The sequence below is a fragment of the Centrocercus urophasianus genome, unplaced genomic scaffold (assembly GCF_019232065.1).
Source record: "Centrocercus urophasianus isolate 14NV4802_14NV808 unplaced genomic scaffold, USGS_Curo_1.0 seq_1, whole genome shotgun sequence".
Classification (NCBI taxonomy): domain Eukaryota; kingdom Metazoa; phylum Chordata; class Aves; order Galliformes; family Phasianidae; genus Centrocercus; species Centrocercus urophasianus.
In genome coordinates, this window is record NW_024884141.1 from 124,062 (window position 1) to 136,304 (window position 12,243).

A 12,243-nucleotide genomic window follows, 5' to 3' on the forward strand; every position below is an offset into this window, starting at 1 on the left:
CAGGGCAATCCCAAGCAAAGATACAGGTTGGGTAGAGAATGGCTTGAGAGCAGCCCTGAGAAGGACCTGGGAGTATCAGTTGCTGAAAAATTCAACATGAGCTGACAGTGTGTACTTGTATCCCAGAAGGCTAACTGTATCCTGGGTTGCATCAAGAGAAGTGTGACCAGCAGGTCGAGGGAGGTGATTCTGCCCCTCTGCTCTGCTCTCATGAGCCCCCACCTGCAGTTCTGCATCAATTTCTGGAGCCCCCAACACAAGAAAGACATGGAGCTGTTGGAGCAGATCCAGAGGAGGGCCACAAAGATGATCAGAGGGCTGGAGCTCCTCCCTTACAGGGACAGACTGAGAAAGCTGGGGCTCTTCAGCCTGGAGAAGAGAAGGCTCCAGGGGGACGTTACAGTGGCCTTCCAGGACCTGAAGGGGCCTACAGGAAAGTTGGGGAGGGACTTTTTATAAGGGGACATAGTGACTGGATGAGTGGAAATGGCTTTAAACTAGAAGAGGGTACATTTAGACTCATCTAGATGAATAATTTAGAAAAACTGTCTAAATGGACTCAGGCCCCTTTGAGTGCTGATAGCCATACCTTTTGCCTCGAGTTGGAGTTATAAATGCACAACTATAAAGTTAATCAGGTAACATACAAATGAAATAAAATGCCTAACTTACTTTGATTACCTTGCACATTACCAAGCAAGATTTTTTATGGAAAAAGAGGATTTGATGTGAAGGAGTTAATGGCTCTAGGATATTAATACCATTTAGTCTTTTTTCTAGCCAATTTTCCAGCCAGTGACCTCAGTACAGCAAGCACTTACCAATATATTTTTATCACACATTCAAGTGGTCCCTATTGTAGTTATGGGTCCCTCAACCCAAGTTAATTAAAACAGTAAGATAAGGGAATTAATTCCCAAAGGTTAATTGATCCTCAGTTAGTATTGCAAGATGACACCAGCTGGGAGTGCGATTCCCACAGCCAAGTGCTGTGCCACCATTTATTTACTGCTCTAGATTCCATACCTGGATCTCTACACTAAAAAAAGTCTTCTGATCAGGATTTGCCTCCACAGTAGAAACAAAGTGGAAAAAAAAAATGTTGAGGTTCTTAATTTCTCCGTTTTCATGGCCACAAATTACACAAGACAGATCTTGTTATCCTGTTTCAGAAAAGATTCAAATGATTGTGTCAGGACTGTGAGCCCTGATAAATGGGGGCAAATGGTGGCTTGATCTGGGCTACCACAAACCCAGGCAGACTCAAATGTGAACGCATTTCCTCAATATTCATCTGTTCAGGCTGACTCCTCTCAGGATTGAAGACATTTCCTGTGATAAATAAAGAGCTATTACACAGAGTGTGAGGTATTGACTGTCAGAGTAGATTAAAATTAAATGGGGCCCAATTAACACTTGTTGCTTTTGCCAGTTTCATTTCTGAACAACTGCACAAAAGTTATGACAAACCTGTACATGCAGATTAAGCAGAAATCGATAGACAGTGCTATTTCTGACTGAAATCACTGTAATAGCTTTCCTTCAGGAAAGTCTAGCAGACGATATGTGAAATAAGTACTTAAAAGCATCCATCAGTAAAACATGCCCTTCAAACACAGCTTGCGAACTGTTTTACCTAGCTGTGTATTCTTTTCTTAGAGAGTTCTTAACCTCCTTGGTTAATGCATTGAAATTTGACTGGTAGTGCCTACACAAAACACTTTCATCAAGTTGATGTCAATATATTACAATGTCATCGTCATTATTGTGCAGCTGAATCTTGCACATCATTATTAACCAACACCAACTCCAGCAAAGGATCCAGACATTAAAATCAAACAAAAAAAACTTATTCTTCATTTGATCAAGGTTAATTTAACTTTTTTTTTTTTTTCTTTTTGAGGGGGATGACCTTTTTCTCATCCACCCAACACTGCAATTCAGGCACGTTTCTTTGATTTGATTCAATGTTTTCCTGCCAGCATAACTAAAATACTTCAGTGTGGTCATAGAATCATAGAATGGCTTGGGTTGGAAGGAACCTCAAGGATCATCAAACTCCAGCCCCCATGCCATATGCAGAGCCACCAACCTCCACATTCAATACCAGACCAGGCTGCCCATCCAACCCAGCCTTGAACACCTCCAGAAACAGAGCATCCACAACCTCTCTGGGCAGCTGTTCCAGCACCTCACCACTCTCTCTGTAAAGAACTTCCCATGATATCCAACCTAAATCTTCCCTCCCTCAACTTAAAACTGTTTCCCCTTGTCCTGCACCCTTTCAAAGAGTTGACTCCCCTCCTATTTGTAGGCTCCCTTTAGGTACTGAAAGTCTCCAGGCTGAACAAGCCCAGCTCCCTCAGCCTGTCTTCATAGGGGAGGTGCTTCAGTCCCCTGATCATCTTTGTGGCCCTCCTCTGGACCCTCTCCAACAGCTCTCTGTCTTTCTTGTACTTGGGGCTCCAGACCTGGACACAGTACTCCAGATGGGGCCTCAGAAGGGCAGAGTAGAGGGGGACAATCACCTCCCTGTCCCTGCTGCCACCCATCTTCTGATGAAGCCCAGGATATCATTTGCTTTTTGAGCTGCAAGAGCACACTGCTGGCTCATGTTAAGTTTCCCATCCACCAGGACTGTGCCAGCCCAGCCATGAGCAGTGCCCTGCAGCAGCCCCCTCAGCCATGACATGGCTTGTAAAGGATAATCCACAGAGGTCATATTTTATTAGAATATGTGACATTAAGGAGGGAGCAGGAGCTATACAACAACTTCATATGTTCACGATACCAATTTGGGAGGGAGTGTTTATCTGCCAGAGGGGAGAAAGGCACTACAGAGAGACCTGAATAGATGGATTGATGGGCCAAGGTTAACTGCATGAGTTTCAATAGGGCCAAGTGTCGGGTCCTGCATTTTGGTCACAACAACCCCAGGCAACCTTACAGTCTTGGGGAGGAGTGACTGGAAAGCTGCCTATGGAAAGGATCCTTGATGTACTGATGGACATTCTGGCTGAATATGAGCCAGCAGTGTGCCCAGGTGGCCAAGAAGGCCAATGGCATCCTGGCTTGTATCAGGAATAGTGTGGTGAGCAGGACTAGGGAAGTCATCCTGCCCTGGTACTCGGCACTGGTGAGGCCTCATCTCGAGTACTGTGTTCAGTTTTGGGCACCTCAGTATAGAAGTGACATGGAGGTGCTGGAGCAGGTCCAAAGAAGGGCAACAAGGCTTGTGAAAGGCTTGGAGAATGCGCCCTACAAGGAGTGGCTGAAGGAACTGGGGCTGTTTAGTCTGGGGAAGAGGAGGCTGAGGGGAGATCTTTTTGCTCTCTTCCAGTATCTGAAAGGTGACTGCAGCAAGAGCGGTCTTGGTCTCTTCTCACTGGTGACAGGTGACGTGACGAGGGGAAATGGCCTCAAGTTTTGCCAGAACAGGTTTATGCTGGATATCAGGAAAAACTTCTTTACAGAAAGGGTGGCTAAGCACTGGAATAGGCTCCCCAGGGAGCAATTCTATGATTCTATGATTCCATATAGTAGTCCTTGAGTATATTTTCATACCTTTGCTGGAAATACATGTCAAGTTAGTCTTAATTTTGCTAATGAAGAAGAGGCTAAATTATTTCACAAAACAGTAACAGATTTACTTGGACAATGGCAGAGAAAATTTGAAAAAAGACAAGACTCTCCCAATGGTCCAAATCTACCATTGGCAACTGTTCATATCAAAAACCCAGAAATTACAACTAACAGATTTTGACTGATTTTGGGGTTGTTGACTCCTCAAGTCAACAATATTTCATATGACGAAGAAAAGAAGAAAGGAAAAACTAAAAAGAGAAGATTGACAAAGGCAGATACTGGAACACCATTTAACTTCCAACGCATTGGACATGTTGGTTGGGATCCAAACACAGGTTTTGATGTGAACAACTTGGACCCAGAACTGAAAAACTTGTTTGATCTGTGTGGAATTTCAGGGGCTAAACTAAAAGACAAAGAAACTTGCAAGGCCATATATGATTTCACTAAAAAACCAAGAGGTATGGAAGCAGTTAAAAATGAACTGCACCACAGAAAAGCTCCACCATCACCTCCACCATGCCGAGGAGGACTCCCTCTGCCTCCACCACCACCTCCCCACAACTTGGGCTCTCCTCCTCCCCCTTCTAGGGGCCACAGGGCACCATCTCTACCTTCCTCAAGAGCCCACAGCAGCACCTCCACCCCCATCTCAATCTAGACCAGGTGCTGCAGTGCCCACCGCTCCTCCCAACAGGAAGTATCTTCTTCTTCCACCAGTGTGTTCATCCTCTGCACCATCCAGTCCTCCTCCATCACTGCCACAGCAGCCAGTGGGTTATTGCTCCCCCCACCACCACCTCCTTCTCTGCTACTTCCTGGTCCTCCACCACCACCAGGCCTTCCTTCAGAGATCGATTACCAGCTTTCAGTTTCTGCAGAACACAAAGCAGCACTCCTAGATCAAATCAGAGAAGGAGCCCAGTTAAAGAAAGTAGAACAGAACAGCTGACCAGTCTTGCTCAGGAAGAGATGCATTGTTAGACCACGTACAACAGGAGATAGAGATCAAATCTGTATCTGATGGCCAGGAGAGTGCACCACCTACACCTGCACCCACCTCAGGAATTGTGAGGGCATTAATGAAAGTTATGCAGAAAAGGAGCAAAGCCATTCATTCTTCAGATGAAGATGAGGATGAAGATGGTGAAGAAGACTTCGAAGATGATGACAAATGGGATGATTGATCATATATTATATTTACATATTTTAGTGTGAATAGAATCACAGAATCTCAAGGTTGGAAAGGACCTACAAGATCATCTAGTCCAGTCGTCCTCCTAAATGATATACTAACCACTACTTTCTGCCTATGGATTCTGTAAAATTATTATGTAAGTGTTCTACCAGTTTGCTGTATATTTTTGTTGCCTTTCGCTTTTTCATTAATTAGTGCAATACCTCATTTAATCTGTAAAGGTTTGTCATAATCGTCTACAAAGCTACCTGTTAATGTGTGCAAGTTTACACCTGAATGATCATGTACATGTAAATACTTTCCATTCCATCAGTAAGGGAGTTTAAATGTAAGACGTGACACTGACAAAAACCTTAATGTAATTCAGTTATAATGCAAGAACAAAAGCACTATTTTCATACCCTACGTTTTCTGTATCTAAATTTTCTTATTAAAACCTACTATAGCACTATGTTCTTTAAGTGACACAGGACTTAGCTTATTTAGACCCTTCATTTTGAATGCAATGCTACTTGAATGTTGAGGCTGCTTTAATACTATTGCAAGGTTTCAAATACATCACAACATTGCACTTCAAATCCTACCAGTATACTTTTCATAAAACAAAATCACTACAGAAGTGCACAGCTAGTTGTGAATATTGCCTTGCCCTAACTGTGGCAATGCTGACTGCTACTGAATGGCAGTAGTAGCTGAATACTTTAATTAGGGAACTTTCTATTTGAAGTTTAACAGGATGGTCAATGAAGTTAACAATACAGATTTATCTTATGTAAACTGGCAGGTGTCCAGTAACCATCCACTTGTTTCTACCAGCAATCTCTGTCTCCTTTTCCTTCTGTTTTTCCACCAGACAAACGCACTGGAAGTTGAGCTTAGATAGCAGAGCAGGCAGTAAAACAGCAATAAATACATTCTCAGGAAGTTGTGGCTGTAAGGGCTCCATTGCCTGCAAAGTCTATTGTAAATTATGCATTGCTGTTTAGTACCCTTGACATTTTTAGTAAGTACAATAAAACACCTTTATAGAGTTGGAAAGAACTGTATGTCAGCTCAAGGGAAAAAAAAAAAAAAAGAACAAATGAAAGACATAATTGTTTTATCTACAATACATTTCTTTAGTAGATTAGTACTGAAATGCACTGACTTTTTCCCCATCTACTAGGCAGGATTAAAACCTGGAAGGTCCCATATTTCATTCAGCCAGCCATTAGATTAGAAAATAAGGTGCAGAAAGGAAAACCAAAGAAAACTGCAACTGTAAAGTTCAGAGCTACAGCAAGGAGCTGTACTTGCCAGCTTTTTAAAAGTAAACAGGGATGTGAGGATGAGCAGGTATTAGTCAGTAGCTGTCCAGAGGTCAATCAGCATATCCTATATCAGCAGAATCTGTCCTGTACCAAAATCCCAGATGTAAAGTCAGGCTCTGAGCATGATAAAATATTACACAGAACCATCAGTAAGAATCCAGTTAACAGAGAGATCCTATATTTCTATGGACTCTAATCACAGAGTAGTAGAATCATAGAATGACTTAGTTTGGAAGGAACCTCGAAGATCTTTGTGCTCCAACCCCCTTCCACGAGCACAGTTGGCCCCAGCAGCTCAGGCTGCCCAGGGCTCCATCCAACCTGGCCTTGAGAACCTCCAAGGATGAGATATCTACAGAACACTAGAAAGCTGTGCTATACCTTCTGCAGTTATCACAGTCTAAAGGATCTTGAATCTTAAATCAGGGCTGCAGGGAAGTCCTAGAACGCAGATTTTTATTTTTTTGCAGTCACGATAAGAACTTTGATTTTCACACCTACTCTTAAATACACTCATCCATCTGACTGCATCATTTCATACCTGCCTGATAGCAAGAGCAAAGTAAGCAACTGGAAATTGAGATCACTGCCTTTTCCTTTTATTTCGAGTCCTTTTGCTTTTGCTGACGTTTGAGTAAAACAAACCACTAGACTGTTACATGTTAATCAGTTCTTTGTATCCTTGCTGAAGAATCTGCATAGTTACCATAGCTTTGATATCTGCCAGAAATTCCTTTGTCCTATTTCAAGACCCAAGTCCTTGGGGTCTTGAAATAAACTTATGATAAAGTTCAAACTGTGAAACTGAACTAGCTCTTCTAATAAAAGTTATATTTCAACAATGCTTTCTCTCTTACTGTATAGAAAAAAATTACCCTGACTTCTCATACAAACATCCCTCCAGTGGTTCTTTCTTCTCCTGGTGACTACTTCTCCAGCCTTATGCCGGCTTGGATAACATTGAGACATGGAAGGGTGTATGAAGTAAAGGTGTGGAACTGAATTCCTCCATGTGGAAAAATATTCACCCATTGGCATTGATAGACAATTGCTGAATGCTTATGGGGACCAAACAGTGGATGTGAGCATGGTGGCTGGTGCATTTCATCAGTGATGACAGTGATAGTGGGTCACTTCTGCTGGTGTTGATTTTTATGAGCATGGCATGCAAGCTCTTGTTCATTGCAGGTGAAAATGCTAATGGTGGTGACTACGTTAAAAAAAATAGTGGCTTGTAGCTGAACTTGCTCTATCAAACAGTGTTATTGTGCTCTTTGTAGCTGTTGTGGTTCCATGGAAATAAAAAGGAGGTATTACTTTCAGAGCAACCTAAGTATATTGAGTGGTAAGAACATTGTAAAACACCTTGTTGAATGTTTTCAGGAGCACTGACCTGGCACCAGAAAGATTTCATACATGACCTGCAGACATCTGCAAGTGCCTGCTACTTGCTCATCCCACATTTGAGTGAATATGAGGTGCAACGATGCAACAGACACAGCACGCATGTTTTTTCCACACATGTACACTCAGTGCCTCAGCTGCAGCCCAGTGCAGCAAGCTGCCACCAAGCTGACCCAAGAACCTTGAAAAATGTTGTTGTAGTGCTTGTCACATCCAGGTAATCACCCAGGTGATTACATGCTTGTTCACATGCTCCTGGCACTGGGTGGAGAGCAGCAGGGCAAAGGCAAGCAGGTCTGGGTGCCCCCATCCTGCACCCACCTCACCCCCATTTTCAAACAACTACCCAAAGAGAAGCCTCAAGCTAACAAAACAAACAAACAACAACAAAAAAATCATAATCCCCCTCGATTGGAGCAAGATTAGAGAAAAAAATGACTCATCCAGCAAAGTTATTCTCATAATCAAATCAATGTCGAGCAGTCCTAACAAATGGTTTGCATTAAGTAACCTGGAACCTTTGATGTCTCTCACCACTGGGTTTGTTTTGTACGTGCATTTTTTTCCTTGAAAAGGTGTTTTATGATGAACTGTGGGACTGCTTTCCTCAGATTAAATTAATGCCCTTCATTTTAATTGTCATTTTCAATTACTTTAAGTCTGGGTGTTAATGAAGAAGACAAAAGCTGGTTATTATTTGAATCAGTTTTTACTTCAGAGAAATGTGTTTTGCCTTAAAATTAGTGATTTAAAATTACAACGATCTGTACTGAAGTTTAAACTAATATAATTACATTCATTTAAATTAAAATAAATGTTTACCAATGAAATTTTCAAAGACTGCTGAATTGGTGGAATTTACTGACTGCTTACCTGAAACTCGAAGTTATTCAAATTATAAAATTATTTTTGACATTTGGATTCTCTTTTCCAAGTGCAAAGGGAATACTAATTTACCTTTAATCAATTACATCAGTCAAAGAGCTATTTCTTTCAAACTGTGGATAGAAATAATTGAATAGTTTATTTTCTTCCTCTGGTTTAGCACAAAAGAAATTACCAGAACAAATGAGATTCAGTGGTTTTAAAGTCTTAAAGGGCATGATGACCAGAAATAATAATGTTTGCTAAATAATTAACAGTACTACTTCATTTGTTTATTAAACAATTTGCTTTAAATGTGAAACATTTTTCATCAACTTTTTTCCTGATATAGCTACCTCTCCAAAGGTAGTTCTAATAAATTAATCATTAAAATGCTTCTGTGCATTTAATTGAATTTTAATTCAATTTAAAAGCAGTTTGATACATATTGCACATAAAACATCAACTAGTTGAAAGGAAAAGTAGCATTCATCATCTTACACAGCAAAGATGTGAGACAAAGATCAAAATACATGTACATTAAACTAAGTCACTACTTACATATAACACACACATACAGACATACAACTACAGGAACTTTAGGCATAAAAATGGATATTTCTATGTGTGCACACGCATGTGGCATACACATAAAAAGTGTCTTGGACAGCAGAAAAATACCAAATTTATTCTGAATATATTCATTCCCAAATCAAAATGCTTTAATAGCTATTCATCAGTAAGGAAGAACTTGTCTTTGGTAAAGCAATTATAAGTATAAATTCCAAAGAAGATTATAATAGATTATTTAAATCAAGGAGCCTCACTTACTGATTTAAATTATTATTAGAATTGACAACATACATCATTTTGAATTAACTCAATTTAGTCAGGCAAGGGAATTTTTGTCATGGACTTTTCTAAAAGATTTACAGAAAATTGAATTAGAATGTTATTTACTCAAAAAATCAGTGTTTGATTCACAACAAAATAATGCAGATTATTTAGAATTAAGTCTCTTTGTGTTAAAAGTGCTGTGTAAAGAAAAAAAAAATAAAATAGGGTCAAGTTAACATATTCCAAAGCCAGGATTGTCACTTTCCTTGGAGAGCACATTCTCTGAGTCCTCCTTTGTCCTAATAGAGGTGCACTATTTTCTGCTTGAAACATTGTTTAATATATATATTTTCTTTTAAAAGATGAACCTAAGGCAAAATTTAGAGACAAGTTGTAATCTGCCTTCTTACCATATATTCTCACCATATATTGTGTGCCACACACATATACGTGGCTCTGGGCAGCCTGGTCTGGTGGTTGGCGACCCTGCACGTAGCAGGGGGTTAAAACTCAGTATTCATTGTGGTCCTTTTCAACCCAGGCCATTCTATGATTCTATGATTCTTCCAGGCTGCAGTGGACATGGGTTAGGGACACGGTTAGTGGGCGTCATAGCAGTGGGTCAATGGTTGACTAGATGATCTTAAAGGTCTTTTCCAATCTTAATTATTCTGTGATTCTGTGAATAGAGTTATTCAAAATAAGATTGATCCATTGTGCTTATATCCCGATCCAGATCTTCAAAGCTTTAATGTCTACTTGACCCTCATTTTACATTTTATTACAGGAACTCTTCTGCTTAAAATCAGCCCCCAACTTTTGACTGAACATGGCACCATCTGCAGATCTCAGGAAAGAAAAGGCTCACAGACAAACAGGAGGACATACGCCATGTTAAGCAACAAAGGTCTGTCTTAGGTTTTGCATTATTCACCACTGTTAAAGACCTGGATGGTGGAAGGCAGATATTTAATGACATGTGATGCTATGCCGGAAAGAATTGGCATTCTCCAATTTTTAATCTCCATTAAAAGGCAGATTTATTATTGTAAATCACCTTGAAAAATGGTAGAAATGAGTGGGGGGAACAATAAGGTCCTCTGTTTGGTGGGGGAAAAGATGAGGCTCACAACTAAAAGTGCTCACACTAAAGTGAAGCAAGAAGTTTCACTGTTGTTCTGCAGAAACAATCTACACATTGCAGTGGGCTGTGATCTGAAAATGTCAGCAATGGCATGAGCAAGGCAAACAGTAATAGGAGATATAAAAAGGAATAGCATCTCTGAAGATAAGTGCCACAGAGGTGGCTTTGGCTAGTTTGTCTTCAGATATTCACTTTGTACTGCAGGGAATACGTGAGCTTTGGAAGAAAGTATGGAGCATAGGCAAGGAAACAGCCTAAGCTCAAAAAAAGATGGAAAAGATGGAGGGTATTTAGCCTGAAGAAAAATGAGGGTGATCCATCTCTCTATTACAAATCCTCTCCCAGTCTGGATCCAACTTTCAGGGATTTGCAGATTTCTGTCCCTCTCACTCTGTTGCATTTTCAATTCTAAGCAAGCTACAGAAAAATCTAAGGTAGGATTTACCTGATCAAACACAAGCATTACTGTGCAAGCACATTTCAGGTTCCTTTTCTAACAAAAACAGGTAAATTCAGTTCAAGTTGTGCGGAAGGTATCTATTTGTTCCTGAGGAGCACGCACTACAAATGAACTTGTAGGCTATACAGGGAATCCAGCATGATTAGCCTGGGTGTAGGTGCTTAGTAGATATCAGTTGAGAGGAATCTCAACCCAAGTTATTTAGAACAATAGTTCAAGAAGAGCATCTTGTAACTACAGATTTTGCAGAATTATCTTTGTCAGCAGAACTATACTTTTTCTGCTACAAACTGAAAAGTGTATGTCCAGCTATGGTACCACACAAAACACTTCCCATTTTCAGCCTAGCTGCTATCAGTACCCTAAGTAGTAGTCTGAATACAGCACAGAAAGAAGAAAATGACTTTCTAGGACTGAAAAAAAAAAAAAGGACACTAGGAAGGACTATGCAGTTCATTCCCTATTTAGGAAGTATCAGCCAAGTAGTGCATGTGCTACTTGGCTGAAATAACAGCTTAAGTAACCAAATAAGGTCCAGTGGTGCAGAGCATAAACATGTGATCTACTGGGACTTGAATGGCAGTTCTTCTTATCTGGGAGACATATTGCTAACAGTAACAGGAATTATTAAGAATGAACGTGCAATAAAAGTCAAAATAGATCTGAAGACATTACAGAAATACTGGGCTTGCTGTTTGAAGAACAGCTTGCACACCATTCTTCCAAAATGTGAAATACAGCAGAGTATAGTCCAGAATTCAGCTGTTCATATGGATTATATACAGGTTTGTACCCCTTTCAGTTTCTCCTATCTGGAATTGATCATTGCAGCCAGTTACCTACTGAAAATGAAAACTTAAACTTTACTTATTAAAACTTCTCAAAGTTTAGAGTGATTTCATCCTGAAGAGAACACGACATAATGAATGAGATTTGATGAATAAGAATAACCCACAACATGTGCTTCCCTATTATTATTGAGGGTAGAAAGAATGAGTCTGACAAGGTGGATCAAATCCAATGACTGTAATAAGTCAATAATGACTGTTGCACCAAAGGAAGGATCTGTTTCAAATGCATAGTGCTATTTAGAATCTCAGAACAGCAATAGAGGATCACACTCATGTCATACTCATCAAAGGATCATGATCAGGTTCCCGTTGACCATCAGGAAACACTTCTGTGCCCGCTAAAAACTCTGTCTCTTCTACAGTGCTTCTGGTGGTTAAAAATATAAACATTACACACAATTTATTTTGAAAATATGTTGCAAGAGTATCCAACTGCAGAATAACTGTCTGCCTCTGGAGTCATCTCCAAGCATTCTCATTCACTAAATACAACAAGGCTTCACAAGATCACCTCTCAAAAGCAGGCATTCAGCTCATCCTTCTGAACAACCATCAACACAACTTTCCTAATGCATAGCTTGGTAAATGTA

At 40.3% G+C, this 12,243-nt stretch overlaps 1 pseudogene; it reads left to right on the top strand.

Moving 5' to 3' along the window:
- Positions 1 to 3,514: 3,514 nt before the first annotated feature.
- LOC122165537 lies at positions 3,515 to 4,780 on the top strand (annotated as a pseudogene).
- The last annotated feature ends 7,463 nt before the right edge of the window (positions 4,781 to 12,243 follow it).